Raw genomic sequence first — 18,340 nt, 5'->3', positions numbered from 1 at the left:
ATTTTACCTATCTAGTTGTGTTTGGACTTTACCTACTAACGGTCGCTACAATGCATACGTACTTACTGCTTGGTAGCATCTCAGCAGCGCTTTCCATCGACTACTCCTACCTAATGAGTCGTAACAAGGACAAAGATTGTATCGGACGTTATCGTTCATGATGGTGTGGTGAAATTCATTTACAAATTATATTTGTATTAATCTACTTTTTTACTTCATTGATATTCTCACTAAAATCTAGTCTCAACCTAGCACTTGGTTCTAATAAATCAGAGAAAATAAATTGTTGTAAGTTAGATAACTTTTAAATAATTAAAAGTATATAAAGTCCACTATTTTTTTAACTATAAGTTTCAGCAATATATTTGGTTACTATCAAAATATTATTTGCACAAGTTTGTTAGTATACTTATTACCGTACTTTATTAAGCCTCTATGCTTTTAACTGTATGTTACTCTGAGAGCACCAAAAGTTTACTTTAGGAACTTCATAACTATTTACAGTTGTTAGATGAGTAACATAAGTTTTGAGTTTTTTTAATCTTTTTAATATGCTTATGTGAAGCAATGAGCTTCTTTTTTATTACATTTTACTCTTAATTAAATAAAAAAATGTAAGACAAAAAATTTAATGTGTACATAAAAGGTTATTCAATTTTACAATTCTACTAAGTGTGCTAAGTGTGTTAAATCATTGATTTATACTTAATTATAACTTGTGTCTTTAAATATTGAATTTTATGCAGTTATAAAAAACAATAATTCAAAATTCAACAGAAAAAAATGCACTATTTTATATTTATTTAGTTTTCTTTGTAATTTTATTTTTAACTTATAAAACTAGTTAAGATTAACAAATATTTTAAGTTTTTTTGTCGTACCAAAATGAGGTAAACATTTGTTCTAACTTTTTTTTTTAATTGGAGGTTTTTATATTTAAAACATAAAACTCAAATAAGTCATTTCTTTATTGTATAAATTTATTAAAATATAGTTTTTCTTAAGCTGTTTTTAATTAAAAGCGATAAATAACATCTTATTTTAAATGCACTATGAAGAATATTTTCAATAAATAAGTTTAGAATAGTAAAAAGTTTATAGTGTTATGAATTATGATTGTTTAGCTGTGTTAATATTAATTATTAGTTTACAATTAAAACGGAACGTTTCAAATATGCACAAAGAGTCACTTTTGCACGAGTGACATTTTAGTAGGAGAGTATACAAAAAACTTGAAAAAATTCAACTAAGAAGAATTATCGACCATGGGTTAAGGATAACAGTGACAGTGAGAGTAAAAAAAATAATAATACACAAAAATAAAGTTAATATATAGAGAAAAACTTTTAAAATAAGAAAAACATAAAAAAAATATTGACCAAGGGTTAGAGGAAACTGTGATAGCAAAAATAAGTAAAAGAAAAGAAAACAAAACGCGCAGAAGTGTCCCTTTGTTTTTATTTGACTTTTACCCTCACGGTTGTTAGCTTAAAAACAAAACAGATGAAAAAACAAAAAATCTATCTTAGACTGTTAGTTCTTTACAGTTGCCAGATTTCAATGAGAAAATTACTTGTTGTGACTGTTTGAGTCAAAAACGGTCAAACGTTTGTTCAATGTTAATAAATGTTAGTTTTTGGATTTCTGACAACTTTAATTCTAATAGATATAGTTTATTAAATAAAAAAATACATTCAAGATATTTGGTATAAGAACCTTTCGGTTGTCGAGTCGCACAACACAGATACCTTTTAAAGTCTTGTCCAGGACATATGACGATTTTTTGTTACAGTTTGGTGAACAGATAAATAAAGTTCAAACAGTGTAAACACTGTAACCTTCAAACATGCGATGACCCAAAAATGCTATGTTTAATAAACATAATGGTTAAGTACTAAAAGTTGACATAAACACCTGGTATCAGGCATGGTAAAGTTTTAAAGTCACTAATTACAGCTGTTTTATCTGTTTACACGTGTTTAAAGTTTTATAGTAAATGGAGAGAAACCTAGAGAAATAAAAGAAACTAAAGTGAAAAATAAGTGGTACGCGTGAGCGCGCTCGAGTTATTCTCTTTATTTTAAAACTTTTCAAAATTACACACGCTTAAAGCGCAAGAGAGAGAGAGAGAACTAAAAAAAGAAACTAGTGAGTAAAACAAATGGTACGCTTAAACTGTTCTAATATTTCTTCATAATAGCTTGTAAATTTTTAAAGTTATAGCTAACTTTCACCTTTTGTTTTACAGTTTCTTAAATTTCATAGTTTCTTAATTATTTTTGTTGCTGTAACAACTTTATTAAAATATCAACTAATGATAATTTTAATTATCATGCTTTTATTAACAAACATTATTTAACACTAAATTTAAAAAAATATTTTGCTTATACAACTTATTACAAACTTGTGTTACTAAAGTTTATGATATTAAAAGAATTCGCATCTAAAAGTTTTAAATTAGTTAGTATACCTTTTCTTTGAATATTAGTGGCTATAATATAAAGCAAAGATTTAAATTTTAAAGGAACTTTACTTTATTTCAAACAACTTTATATGTTTAATGAGTAAAAATAACTTGAAGAGAAAAATTAATTTTAGAGATAACTATCTATAACTTACTTTACTTAGCTTTAAGTTTTAAAAAATTTTTTATGGTTTTTTGTACGTATAATAAGCCATTAAATAAACATTATTTTTAATTACTTATGTGCTTTAAGATTTATTTATTCAATTGAAGCTTCAAAGTTTCTGAAAAAAGGCAAACTAGGAGATATTGTAAATAAAAATATTATATAAACCTTCAAAACAACAGTAAGTTTTATTATTAATAGCTAAATAATATAAATATTTTTCTGATGTATAGATAACGAGCTTATTAAATATGTTTATTAATGAACAAGTGCACAACATAAAAACATTTTACAAAACTATAACTTAAACTTTTTTTATTCTTATAATTGGGAGTTGTCGCAATTTTACATAAACATTTAATTTGTATAGTTTAATTACTTGTTTAAGTTTAAATTTCAGAAATAAAACAAAAAAACTGTTGAAAATTCACAAAAAAAAAAGGATTTGAGCTAAAACTAGTTTGTTAAAATTTTCTTTAAGGAACACAAAGGATTTATATGATATTTTAGATATAATACAAAATTTTAAAAAATACATGATAAAAACTACAAAAATAAGAATTTTCAAAGTTTAATAGACAAAAAAATTTAAGTCAAAACTTTTATTTTACAAAAAAATTAACAGTTCAGTCATCATTGCACTTATTATAGTTACTACAAAAATGCAAAAATAAACTCTTGTTTTAAGAAATTTGTGCATTTTACATATAAAATTTTGTAAATAAATATATTAAAGAATTTTGAATAAAAACATGATCAGCATAACTGAAAACAGTAGAAAGCCTAGACAATAACTCAAATAAAAATACTTTAAACTTAAGTGAAGTTTCTCAATTTTTTCATAGGTTTATATGACAAGTATTTTGTCTTTTTAAGAAAAGCATGACTTTGTTAAAATTTGTGATTGTCATTTTCAATGAGCATAAGTATTATAAGCGCTTGCACAAAACTTGTAAAAATATTTTTGACCTGTATTAAACAAATAATTATAAAACGTTTGAAATTATAGGAATATTAAAATTAGGTTAGAAATGTACTCTGTCCATAAAAGAATTTATTTTCGTCTAATACTCAATATTAAGAGCAATTTTTTAATAACACACATATTTATGTTGTGAAAGTAAATAAGAAAACCAGAAATATAATTACTTTTACAAAGAAAAAAATTAGTAAAATATATGAAAGTTTTAAAACATTCTTTACTTATTTTAATTAGCGTTTAGAATAAAGCATTTATAATAATTTATACTTTTGATTGAAATGCAATTACAAAAAGTATGACAATTTACTAAGTAGGAAGTAAAAATAATTATTTTAAAAGAAACATAAATATTTTAGTAACTTGTGTTTTGACTGAAATTTTTTAATAGTAAAGTAAAAACAAAATCAGAAATTTATTAAATCTTGTTAGATACATCCTTTTTAAAACAAAATTTAAGCTATTTAGTTTAGTTGTTATTAAACACAATTGACTATACAACATGGATTTTGAGTGGTTTTACCTGTGCCTTTCAATTAAATGTGATATTTTCATACATCTCTTTGACTTCAACATGAAAGTTATGTTCTTCCACAAAAGGACCTATATAAAAATTGAAAAATTTCATATTTAAAAAATTCATTTATATGGAAAAATAAAAACTATTTAAATCATTAGAAAATAAATAACATTTATTAATTTCACTGTTGTTAAATTTAACCAAAAAATGATTAGACTAAATCTTTAATTTAATGTTAGTAATTTTTGGTTGTAAGAAAGTAGTAGTACATTTTTAGGCGTTTAAAAATAAATAAAGATGTTTATTTTTGAGAAAATAATTAAAAACTAATGTTATACCATATTTATTTAATAAAAGCTTAAATTAAAAAACAAGTTATATTTTCTTTGTTATCAAAACTAAGCTTACTTGAATTTGGCGTGTAAATGAAGTCTTTCAGATTCTGTTTAAGTATGTTTATTGCAGATCTAACCTGAAAAGGTTCGATCGTTATTTTTTTGAAGAAGAATATTAACATAATCTATTTGTCAAATAAAATGAATTAATAAATAAACAGTAAAAGTTTAGTCATGATTTATATTTAAGTTTAGCCATGCTTTAAATACTTTTTTATAATTTTAAGATTATTTAGTCACGACTTTTGTTATAAAAAAATTTTCACTCTATTAATAACACCTTTGGTTAAAATAAAAATAAAAAATGTAGGTATATAATTATAACAACATTGTAACATATAAAAAATTTTATGTTTATACCAAAAAATAACAATTAACCATTAAAAAATGGTAAAAAGCATAAGGCTTCTATGAATAAAACAACTTAAGAAGCTTGTAACATGTTATATACAAGGTGTGTACAACTTGTTAATGCCATAAGGGATCGAAATTATAAAAAAAAAAACATTGGCTATATTTAAAAATAATTTGCTAGAACATACTTTCTTTAGAAAAGATTAATTATTTTTTGTTATATAAACTTTTTTTTATTAAATCCAGTCAACTGTAAAGTATGAAAATCTGCCTAAGTCAATTTTTTTGGCATTAATAGAAAAAACTAAAAGTTTACCACCTCTTTCAACTTTAAAACAATTTACTTCAAACTCTCAGAAAGAGATCTTGATATTATTACAAGCACTTGTCATAAAAAGATTTATTAAAATTCAAATTATAATATGTTATGAACTATATAAAAAATTAAGTTCCTTTTTTTATTGAAAAAGTTTTATGTCAAATTAATAAGGAAAAATTAAAACTCAATGCTGTAAACAGATTTCCCCCCCTCCCTATGGCCTCAATTAACCAAATGATCTAATTAATAAAATTACAAAACCAAGTTTTGCAAAAACAAAAAAAAACATCAAAAAATTTAAGTCTAAGTATAGTAATAACATAAAATAAATTTGTTACTAAACTATTAAATATAATAGTATTTAATAATTTATGGAAACAATAATTGAAAAATATTAATGAATTTTAAAGTAATAAAATAAAAAGGTATTTTGACATTGCATATAAATAATTGATTTCACAACATTGAAATTCATTTATAATTTTTTGCTTAAAAAAACAAAGTTTAAAATAAAAGTAAGAAATTTATAATAGTACAGTACAAAGCATGTTATGACCAAAGTTTTAAGAAAAGCTATTTGTTTATTTTATACTTCATAAAAAAACAACCAACATCGTAGTTAATTGAGTAAAAATAAAACTAAATCTTATTAACAAGTTATTTGCCTCCCTTCATCCCTATGACCCCATTAAACCATTTAATTTACTTAATAATAAAAAGCAAATTTTGTTTTGAAGTCAAAGATGTTATTTAAATATTTGTAAAATCTGATTATAACCATTTTAAATTTATCGTCTAAGTTTATGGAAAAAATTAAAAATTGCATTGCTAACTGTTTAATAATAATACTTACAAGACTGTTAAAAAAATATCAATTTTCAAATAATAAGTGAAATAGGATTTTAGACTTTACATGATAAATAATTATTTGTGCAATATTAAACTCAAATTACAAATTATACCTTAAAAAGTAACTAAAAAAACATTTTTTATAAAAAACAGAAATGAAAATCTTAAATCTGCTTCAAAAACCTTTGCTTTAAAAAATTCAGTAAAAAAAGCTAAGTTTTTCCAGAAAAAAAATTGTGTAGTTGATTTCAAAGTATAAATACTAAAATTTATGTTTTAAATTACTATTAATTGTTACATATAAAAAAAACCTTTTAAGTCATCAACTGATTTCCAAGATTTCAGATATCTCTATTTTTGAGTGGTTAAACATCTAAAGGTGGTTTATCTTCTGAGTCTGGTGAGTTTTAAAAATATTGTATTTAAACTGTAACTTAAATATTATTAGTACATTAAACAAAATAGTTAAGTCATTAGATACTTTCCTAAACTATTAACTGAAACTTAAAGAGCTTAAAAAATTTAAAAATTTCTCAAGTATTTACTGCAAACAAGATACATGGTTATCAACCTTTGATAACAGGGATACCCTCAACTTATATGAGCATTTACATATAATTTATATAAGTCAAAGATACAACTACTACCAACTGACAATATATACATTAAAACAGCAAGTTTATAAAATTAAGGCAATTAAATAATTTTAATTCAAGAAACAGTTCTAATGACTAGCATAAGACTCAACAAGTGTCAAAAATAACTTAAGTTAGCATGAGAAACATATTGAGTTTAAGAATAAAAAGCACTTTATTATACCTGTTAGCCACTCTCAATTTACTAAACTAGATATAAAAAACTTAAATTGTGTACTATAATTTTTAATAACACTATATAGATCATACAGTAATTTACAAGGTTTTTATAAAATAAAATAAATCCAATTGCTTTACCACCCTAGAAATTAAAAAAAAATAGTTATAATTCATCTAAATAAAGGATAGTTTAAAGGTTGTAAATAAAATTATAAAGTTATAAAAAAATGAATATATAGTGATTGTATTTCTTAAACAAATATTTTTTGAAAAACGTACACCAAGTGAAAAATTCTAATTTTATATTTACGTTTAGAAATGAAAATTATTTGATATATTAGTGAAAATAAAAGTAGATTTGAAAAAAGATGTTTAGCTAAAAATCATCAGTTTTGTCTATTTCATCAAAGTTGAGAAAAATAAAATCTTAAAGATGTAGAAATCAAAAAACTTAAACAATCCTTAACATTATTTATATTCAATACTATTAAGTTTTTAGTCAAGTTTATTATCTAATAGTGGAAGATAATTTTTTCTCAAATTTACTATTCCATTATTGCTTACAACTAACAGTTAACAATTTAGTTATGATTAATTTAGTCATTAGATGTCTAAAAATTAACCTTATTACAAAAAAAAAAAACATAAACTAACATTAGAGGCATTCATACTTTTAAAAATAGTTTGTTTTTTTATTCTTAATCTAAATTATGTTTACAAAAATTGTGTTTTCTTCATGACTTATTTTATAAAACATTTTCTTTCATAATAAATTTAAATCCTACTACCGGGGATTTCCATAAATTTGTTTATGTTATAACTAAAAGGCGGCGCTTGTTACCATGTCTGCCTGGTATTAAAGAAACACACTTCCGGTATAATTGCATCAATCTTTTGTACTTATCATGTAGGGAAAGTACCTAATTCAAAATGTATTGCAGCATACTAGAAACAATTAATTATAAACTAAATGGGAACAGGTCTAAATTGCACAAAGATAAAATTGCACAAAGCCAAACTTGCACGAAGGAACAAAATCGCACAAAGACTATTTTGCACGAGAGTATAATAATACAGAAAAAAAATTAAATAAAACAAAAAAGATAAAAAAAGTTTTTGAACAAGGGTTAGGGGCAACAGTGATAATAAAAAATTAATCAAAAAAAAAAAAAAGCTTTTAATAAAGGGTAAGGGTTAGAGGTAACAGTGATAGTAAAAAAAATAAAAAACTAAAATAAAATAAAAAAAATACATAAAAATGAAAAAAACTTGATGACCAAGGGTAATGGTTAGAGGTAACAGTGATAGTAAAAAAGAAATAAATAAAAAAAAATTATAAAACAAAATAACCCATGCAAAAGTGGCTTTGTGCAATTTTATCCCCTTGTGAAATTTTTGTATGCTCGTGAAGTTTATACAGCTACCCAAACTAAATAGTATAACTGACAATTAATGACTTATATATATTTTTTTTAAGGTAGAAAGACATCAAAGCTCACGCTCCCCTCTGCAACGATAAACATTTTCTGAAGGTCAAGCAAGTGAGTTTGAGCTAATCATGTGTTATTCCAACTGCCCTATCTTTAAATTTAAGAAAATATTTAAATTTATTCTTAAGAAAAACTACCTTTATAATTAAAAATAAAACTAATTCTTTTTAGAACCAAATAAAAACAGAACTTTTATTTCAACTAACCAAAATAAATATAAAAACTAATCCTAACCCTTTATTGAACAAATTTCTAGTGACATGTTGTTTGGCAAATACTCACAAGGTTAAAATCTCAACACTAAAAACCACAAAGTGTGGAAAAATCAGGAAGCTCAAATCCCTGAGTAAGTATCCGCCATGCTACAACAAAAAATACATCAACAATTCAATCATGTGATCACTGCCACCAGTGGGAACTCACAATCAGCTGTTGCAAACTCAAATAAACCAATATCTATTTTAAAGTATAAAGTACTATAAAAGAAAAATAGAATAAAGAAATGCTTTCCATTGGAAAAAATATACACTGTTTGTATTTGAAAAAAAATCAATAATAAAATCAATAAAACATTTAGTTTTATAAGTTAGTTTAGTTTTTGTTACTATTAACTTGACATAAAAACTCAATAAATAACAAAAAATAACATTATTTGTATAAACTTTATACTTTTACCTCTTATTTCTAATAAAAATAAAGACAAAAAATAAAAAAAATAAAATGAACTATCTTAGGTCTAATAATGTAACAAGTATTATAAAAATAAATTAACAATATATATCGTTTATTTCAATAATTTATAACTTTTACTCTTTTATTACCAGGACATTGATAAAATAAAAACCCACACGTCACAACCTGATGCCCAGATAACATGAATCAGTTTTCATAAAAACAAAACATACACGCAGAAGCATTCTAGATTTACTCCTTGTAGTTATTAAAAAACGTTTTTATAACTCAATTTAAAAAAAATATTTTTTTAAGTATTTAATAACTGTAAGGACACTAGACCAAAACTTTGGACCCAAATACCTAAAGAAGTTTAGGCCAAGTGTTGTTCTAGGTCTTTCGGTTAAAATCATTTTCTTTGAGAACCTAGTGTTGTGTGAGTCTGGGTTGTCACACACTCTGGAAATTTTGTTTTTTTTAACTCAGGAAACTCAAGGCAGTTTTGGTTTTTTGTAAAAATTTCGGGGAAATTTTAAGATATTTCAAAAATTCTCAGGGAAAAGTTTTATAGATATAGAATGAGATTCAGTTTTAGTATTTTTTTCAAAAAAAACTAATTTTATTTATTTTCAAGTGCTTATTTAGAAATTTGTATTTTTTTAAATTTGAAATTTATACTTATCATGATAAAACTCAGGGAAGTTTAAGCTTACTCAGGGAAGTTTCTGGTCACTCAAGGAAGATATTTTGACTCAAAGAGTGGCAACTTTGGTGAGTGAACAGAGCTAGCATATGTAAATCTATTGTGCTCTACATCAAACCCTGTTATAATATTACGCATCAACTTACAAGTTTGCACTTTATACACATCATTAAATTTTAGCACAACAGTTTTTTTAAACAGAGGGTTTGTTGTGGTCAAGGCAAGCACTTGACAAACATACCTGATTACTCTTTTTTGCATACAAACAATTGGTTTTAAGTAACAGTCAGCAGCACCACCCCAAGCAGATAAACAGTATTGGATGCACGGATAAAACAAACTATAACATACCATTTTAAGTGTAATTGTGTCCAAATAATATATTAATTTTGACACTGTCCAATTATTATATATTTGAGACACTGTTCATCAGGGAGATCTAAATCATCTTCACAATGTTACTACATATTTTGAGCAAAACAAGTGATTCCAACTATTAATGGGTTGTCCATCAGTAAAGTAGTAGGTGTTAATACTTTTAGTAGTGAAAGTGACACTAGACAGGCTTGTAAGTACTGCTGCTGTGACTCACATGTTCTGCATTGGTTACAAAACTAAGGTGTATCTACAGATTCGAAATTTAGAAGCACACTAGAATGTTCACACTATATGTTGTACAATGCTAGTGCTCAAAAAATAAATTTGCTAGAAAACCACATTAGTTTCATTAGTTTCTTATTGAGTTGTAAGGTAGGTAGGTTATTTAATTTTAATGTAAAAAAAGATCAAGAAAGTTTTAGTTTTATAAAAATAATTTTATTATTTCAAATATAAAGTTATAAGAAGTAATTAAAATTACTTCACTTGTTTTTTTTATAAAAAGTTAAGTGCAAGTAGTCTTTACAATACAAAACAATTATTATTTTTCAAGTCTTAATCATTTTCACAAAATAAATAAAACAGTTGTCACGTTAGCAGAAAATTCTTTATAGATTAGACATAAAATCAAGTATTTTTTTAAAAAGGTATGATTATAGTAATTAAATCTATTAAAAAACGAAAAACAGCAAATATATTTATATAAAACTTACCTCAATCTATATGATATTTTTTTAAAAGGAATGTTTTTAAATACACAAAAACTAAAGCTAGTTGGGCTGATTCGGTTTAGTATGAAAATGAAAACGAATTAGGCTAGTTTGAATTTTACTGACATTTTTTTAGAAACTAAGGCTAGTTTAGAGGTTTATAAAAAACTCTGGATAATTTAGTTGTTTCAATTTCTAAACTTTATTATTTTGTTGATTTTTTTTATATTTACTTTTATTTATATAATATTGCACAAGTTTTATCCTATCAAATACCAGAAAGTTTTAAAACTAAATCAGCTACTATTCTGACAAAACCAAATAAAGTATACCTTAGTCATAAGCTTGAATACAGTACACAAACTTGGTCACTCTTTTTAAATAAAGACATTAACAAAATTGAGTCTGTGCAAAGAAATTTTACTCGGTTGATATATAGTCGTCATAACATATCCCATTTAACATATAATGATAGATTGGTTAACTTGGATTAAGGTCTCTAGATTATAGAAAATGGGAATTTGATTTATTTATGCTTTTTAAAATTACTAATGGCAAATATATAGCTTTTTTCAAACATTTTTTAGTTTTTCCTATAATATATATCAATTAAGAGGAAATGATAATAAAATAAAATATAAAAATAATTTTAAATACAGTCAGTGGCAAGGTTTATTTTTTCAAAGAGCAAAAACTATGTAGAAAAATTACTACATGATGTAGAATATTTTGTTATACATAAGTTTTGCTTACGTTTTAATCTAAAGTATTTATGTTTCATTTTAAACAAACTTAATTAATTAGATAATATGATTTAGTAAATAAAGTTTTTTTTTTATTTTATCTGCTGTTTTTTTGATTTGGTTACTTCCAAAAAGATGTTTTGACACACCTTTCTATAACGGCTCATAAAAGAAAGTTACTTAATACTTTAAAAATCTAAAAAAGTATCTGAAATAATATAAGACTACATGTTAAATTTGGTCAAAAATACCCCCCTATGAACTTAAATATGTAATAAGAAAATGTGGTGATAGCAAAGTTTGTTTAGGTTAAAAAAATAAAGTAAGTTAAAGTTTCTTTTTATATTTTTAGTTTTATGTATAGATTTTAAAACTTGTTTGGTAAATAAATAGTTAAAGTTAGTTATAATTCATCAAAACTGAATACTTTTGTTTACAGAATGAACACAAACATACCTACTCCAAGTTTAGTATATAAACTTATAAAAATCTTAAATGGTTTGACGTGTTTAGTGCTTTTAACTTCTAATAAAGTATTGTTTATATAGTCTTTTGTACATGAGTGTGCTGTGCATTAGGCAAGTCTTTACAGTCATACTTTTATCATTTTAATTATATTATAAGTATAGGGTAACCAAAGATTAAATAAATTTAGTTGATGAGGAAAAAGTTTATAAGTTATTTATGTTGAACTTAGGCTGACTCACGCTCCTAAAATAACTTTAATTTGTACAAAAGTTTGTAGATGCTTTTGATAATGTTTTTCAATATAAGCTTATTTTAAAAGTTGTATAAAATCCTGGTTAATTAATAAGTTAATAAGTTTTTAAAATAAAACTTGAACTAGTCTTATTTCAGATAATATGCCTCAATCAAAATAATATATTCTATTCAATGATGAGCAAAGTATTATTTGTAGTACTGAAAATCTGCTTTAAAATTTACTTATACTGTTTAAAGTTATAATAAAACAGTACTTAGACATTTGATAATTAGAACTTAAACTTTACTAGGTGTGTTAAATACTTTGTATGTCTAATTTAAATGGGTGCACAACTATTCAAACTCTGACAATTTAAATTATTAAAATAAAATTGAGAAAGCCACAAAAAAAAAAATATGTATATTTATGAAATATAATTAATACATATGTAGATCATATTGATATCTACAAGCCATCTTTTTCTTTTTGCAAATCATCAAATATTTTTTGAGATATAGCTAAAATAAAGTAAGAAAAATAGTTATTTTAAGTAATTTTAAAACATTTTGAAAAGTATTTTAGGTTTTGAAAAAAAGAAAAATTGGCTTGTAGGTATTAATAAGATCTACATGTTTTTTATTTTTTTCAAATTTATGTTAATTGTTGAGATGTAGTCGCTAAAATATTTTTTTTAAGAATTTGAACTGTTGGAATTTGAGTTGTCCGAATTTAAATTGTCATGTAACCAGTTCAAATTACATGAGTCGTTTTAAGTTATAACAAGTTGTACTTAAATGCATGATAAGCAAATATTGCTATTGAAGTAAAAAAAAAATCTTTGCAAACAATCAACTTAAGCTGGTGCATTTGAAGTTTTTAAAATTAACTTTTGAATAGTAAGGCTGTTATAAAGCTACTAAAATTCTACTAAAAGCTAAAAGCATTTAAAAATGCTATTTTATAAACTAATTTTATTACTTTATTTAGTTATTGATTGTTTTTACTGTTTCTACTATGTCTGAGATGCACAGAAAATATTGTTTTATCTTATCAGTAAGAACTGGAGTTTTTTAAAATAAAGCCAGAAATATAAAAAGAGTTTTGGTAAAAAAAATACAGAATATAATTTGAAAGTATGTTTTCTACAGGTGAACAATAATAGTAAAAAGAAAACAGTAAAATTAGAGTAATGTACAGTACTTATGATTGTTCCAGTTGCTTTACATTAAAAGACTTGTGTGTTAAAAGTATTTTGAATACACATTTCAAAAGTGACAATAAGTTTTCACTAAAAAATGGCTTTTCTGAAGTTGTAGGTGCCTTTTATAAACTGGCACCCTATTTACCTAGACAAAGTTTTACTAAAAATTTAGATAATAAAAACTCTGAGTTTAGTAAGTTTCTGTTCTTTTTGAACTTTTTTCTTGCACAAGTTGAAAAGGTAAAGCATTACGATGACACCTGTTACTTATTTAACTGGTTTTACATAAATTGTCTTGATCTGTGCGAAGTTCAATTCCTAGGTTTACACTACTTGAATGGAAAATTATTTTTTGCCCCAGAAACAGCCCGTGAGTGTGATAAAGGTTTAAAAGAAGATCAGGTAGATCACAAGTCCTTTAACTATCTACCTGAAATTGATCTGCGATTAAGGGAAACTATTACAAACTGCTAAAGTTAACTGTAGCAAAATGTGACTATGAAGTTTTTGGGTATACTGCAGCGTTGCCGTTTTTCTTTGACTTGGATAAATCAGTTAAGTTTGACTGTTGTGAGGCATTGAGAAGTTTAGATTGTCCAGCATTCAAGTGTGGGCATTACGCATACTTTCGTTTTTTAGAATACTTGTTTTACAATTTTGGAGGAAGCTATTATTGTACTCTTAGTGACTGTATAAACACAAACAGTTTAAATTTGTCTGACCGTTTTAGTTCTGTTGCACAAAAAGAGGAGCACAGTTTTAATGTTATAAGATTGGTGAAAAAAGAAGCATTTACCATAATTTTAAAAAGTTTAATGATTATAGAACGCAACTTAAAAAAAATTTAAAATATTTAACATTAAGTACTACAAACGTTTGATTATCACACTAGCTTTTGTGTTTCTTTTTAATTTAGATGAAGGGTACGAAGTAAAGCTTCTTTGTTTATATTTTATACACACAATAATGACACAAGTTCTTAAGAACACATTTGAGAAAACAAGTAAAAGTCATAACTTAATGTGGCTAGAATCCGATAGCAGTAGAAGTATTGGAAAGGGTCCAGAAATGTTTTACGAATCTCTCAAGCACCTCAATTTACTGGAGGAGGCCGAAATATGTTTGCTAGACGTTCCAGACGAGCAGAAAATGCTAATCATTAAAAACTTAAACAAAAACTTAAAAAGTCTCATAATAGTTTTTTACCAACCAGTCAACTTTTTGCTGAACATTATGAAATATGTTTGCTAGACGTTCCAGACGAGCAGAAAATGCTAATCATTAAAAACTTAAACAAAAACTTAAAAAGTCTCATAATAGTTTTTTACCAACCAGTCAACTTTTTGCTGTACATTGGTAAAAAGATGAAAAATTTAGAGGTGTTAAATGTGGAGATTTTGTATAAGGAATCTATTGTTTATCGAAAAGGATGTTTTCATGAGCTGGAACACTTGAACCTTGTTGTTTTTAAAAAACTAAAATATTTTAGGTTTGAGTTATCTCACTGGACTAAAAGACTTAAAAGCACCATTTTGACAATACTAGAAGGTAGCAGGTACACTTTAACCAGTTTTGAGTTGGCTTGTTATTGTAAGTCTGATATTGATGAAATTGTTGATTTCATATGTTCCAAAAATGTATCTCTTGAACTTTTACACTTTGATACTATTACGTTTTTAACTTACTCAGATTTAATTAAGACTGTGAAACTTCACAACAATCCTAAACTTGTTATCAAAGTATCTGGGTGGTGTGAAAAACTCACTAAAGAAGGAGTGAAAAAGGTTAAAAACTTCATTAAACATAACAAGTTGAAGAAAAAACTTGTTATTGAATCGGATAGGTTACATGACAGTTCAAGTTCAGACAATTCAAGTTCTGACAACTCAGATTATTAAAAAAAAATTAAGTGCCACAACTCAAAAAGTTATATATGTTAAAAGAAGAATATACAAGTGGCTGTAGGTCTAACTATTTAGATTATAATACTGAAAAAATAATTTAAAAAATAGTTAAAAGAAAGTTTCAGATATTTCTAAACAACACTATATTCTAAAAAATTTTTTAGCCATGTCTCAAAAAGTATATATAATTTTTCAAAACGAAAAAATTGTTTGTTGGTGTCAATTAGACTACAGGGTTTTTTTTTAATGTATATTACTTTTTGAGTTGTGGCCCTTTAAACATTTTTAAAGAATTTAAGTGGTCTGATTTTGAATAGTCATGTACCCTGTCAGATCTTAGAAAAAAAAACTCTTCAAGTTGTTAATGCGTTTGTTTTAAATTTTTTCGTTTTTATATCATATGTTTAACCATTGAATTTGGTTCTAGTTATATATTAAAATAGTTTTTGATAAAAGTCTCAAAAAAACTTAATGCTATATATTCTTATATACACTTAGTCTTCAAAAGTTTTTTGTTTTGATATAATATGTACAATAACAGAATACATTTTAAAACAGTCATTAAAGTTTAAGTAATACATTTTATTGTAAAAACATTTAAAATTTATAGTTTAGCTAAACAAATATTTAAATTACAAATGAATGTTGTTTTAAATATCATTATCTACAGCAAACTACCGCTTAGCTGTAAAAACGACTTAATTTTGAAGTTTTGTTAACTTTTTTTAGAAGTTTTGTAACAAACTTTATATGATAAGAAAACGAGTTTCTACGTAAAGTACTAATATATTATATTAAAGTGACAAAAAATCCAATGATTTAAAAACTTTTTTTATATAAATCTTATTTAAAATTATGTTGTGTAAAGATTCTATAAGTTATTTTAAGAGTTTGTATATTATTAATCTTAAAGATTTCTACAACCAAAAGTTACAAGAATTAGTTTAGTAAATTTGTTGTTAAAAATTAAAATGAAAATGATAAAAGATGTTTCTGTACATAGTTGAGTAAAGACTTAAGTATAACTATTTTTGTTAAACTTTTTTAGGTGCTAGTAGACTTATTTATTTTAGCTTATTTACAAAATTTTCTTTTATTTATTTACAAATCATTTTATTTACACTTTTCGGTGTCAAAATTTTTATTTGTTTTTAAAACACAATGAATTTAATTATTTAGCATTTAGCCTGCTAATATGTGTATAAAAGTCGTTTTCTTATGTAAATTATTTTTTTCTAAAATAAAAACATTAAAAAAATTTGAGTTTATTTCAGATGCTTTGAACTACTAGTAACCTTGTTTGCTTTTGTTAATTTTTCAGTACATTTCTAACCCTAGAAAAAAAATGAAAACAGCAGTGTTGTTAAAATACAAACTTGTTTATAAATAAATGTAGTCTAAACAGTTTTTAAAATATTGGGGTTAATTATAAAACTAGTTGATTTAAGTTTTTTTTATTAGTAATTTTATCAAAGTATTTAATCTATAATTGCCTTTGTTTTAAATATGAATTAAAATATTTTTTGAATAAAATGGTATGGTTCGGTTCAATTATATTTTTACGTAACAGCCAAGGATATCAACTTTTTTTGGTATAAGTAAAATGTTTTAAACAATTACAAAAATAAAGTTCTATGTTATTTTTTCAAGTTTGTAAAGTACTTGTTTTCAAGTGCTATTCAACCATGCTTTAAGCAACTTCATAGGCTTAATATCTAAACAGTGCAAGTATTTAAACAGTCAAGTCAAAGTAAACTTGTTGAAAGTTTTGATAAAGCTTAAATTAGAGGAAAGTTATAAAAAACAGTTTTGTTTTTTACTACGAAAAAAAAAACCTTTATTGCTAAGTGCAAAAAATTGATAATTTAATGTTAAAAGCTTGCTAGCTAATATTTAAATGCATTCAAACGAAGCTTTTGGTGACGAACAGACCTGACATGAACTAAAGTGTGACGTCATAAAAGTATAAAAATCGGCAGACATCAAAGTTTTAGACGGCGCAATCAACGAGCAATCAACGTTGAGTCACTTTGACACGGAGGGTCACTTTGGCACAGCGACAAAACGACACGGTGCGTTACTTTGACACGGAGGGTCACTTTAGCACAGCGACAAAATGACACAGTGGTTAATAAGGGAGGAAACGATTTGTTGAGAAACTTCAATCTTCATTGGTATGGACAACGATCTTGTTTTTCTAGGAAACTTTTCGGTTTCCTGTCTTCTAACCGGTTTTGTAGAATCAGCAACAATCACATTGATTAACTTTAAAAACAAAGACCGCAGGAATTTTTGATTGTGACTACATAAAATAAAGTGAAACACGTAATGTTTATACCTTCTATTGTCCAACGTTGAACTTATAAACAACATACTCATTTTTAAGCAGTAGCAAGGTGTAAGGTGTGCTTAAAAGCTGTGCTTAATAAACGACAAAAAATTATTTGTATCAAACAAAGTTCACAAAGATGCAAAAGTAGCAACTTTTTTAACAAAATACGTTTTCCAAAGTTAAGGGGAATTTATTTTTGATTTCTTTCGAATGGAAAAACTTAAACACAGTTTTGTACTAGAACTTGATACGAGTAATAAAAATTAAAAAATGACTTGCCATTTTACGATTGAAAAGATAAAAAGTCATATAAACCAATTTTTTAAACTTCAGCAACATTCTGATTTAAAAAATACAATCTACATTTTAGATCAATCATTCAGCATATCAAAACAATAAACTAGTAGGTGTTAACACAGAGGATAATTTGTTATATAAACTAAAACTCAGACGTTATCGAAAACAACTTTTCTGCTGTTGTAATTCTAAATTCTAATGCGGTTCTTATTTTTCGATTTTATGCTTAAAAAAAGTGATGCTTGCGCTTATTTGACGACTTAATAGCTGACAATTTTGAACTAAAATACTGCGTTTCCTGACGATTTACGTTAGTAGCAACATCTTCAAAAAGTCATTGTGCAAT

General features: G+C 24.9%; 1 long non-coding RNA gene across 1 annotated transcript; it reads right to left on the bottom strand.

Moving 5' to 3' along the window:
• Positions 1–4,054: 4,054 nt before the first annotated feature.
• Positions 4,055–6,475, bottom strand: LOC145842779 (uncharacterized). The gene is made up of 3 exons (XR_014370214.1): positions 6,358–6,475; positions 4,538–4,601; positions 4,055–4,212 (listed from the first exon to the last, which is right to left on the bottom strand). It is a non-coding gene; the product is annotated as an uncharacterized LOC145842779 (long non-coding RNA).
• Between the last annotated feature and the right edge of the window lie 11,865 nt (positions 6,476–18,340).

The sequence above is a fragment of the Thalia democratica genome, chromosome 8 (genome assembly GCF_965202585.1).
Source record: "Thalia democratica chromosome 8, ktThaDemo2.hap1.1, whole genome shotgun sequence".
NCBI lineage: Eukaryota > Metazoa > Chordata > Thaliacea > Salpida > Salpidae > Thalia > Thalia democratica.
The sequence above is the reverse complement of the archived record's forward strand: the minus strand, read 5'-3'. Positions and strand labels throughout refer to the sequence as shown.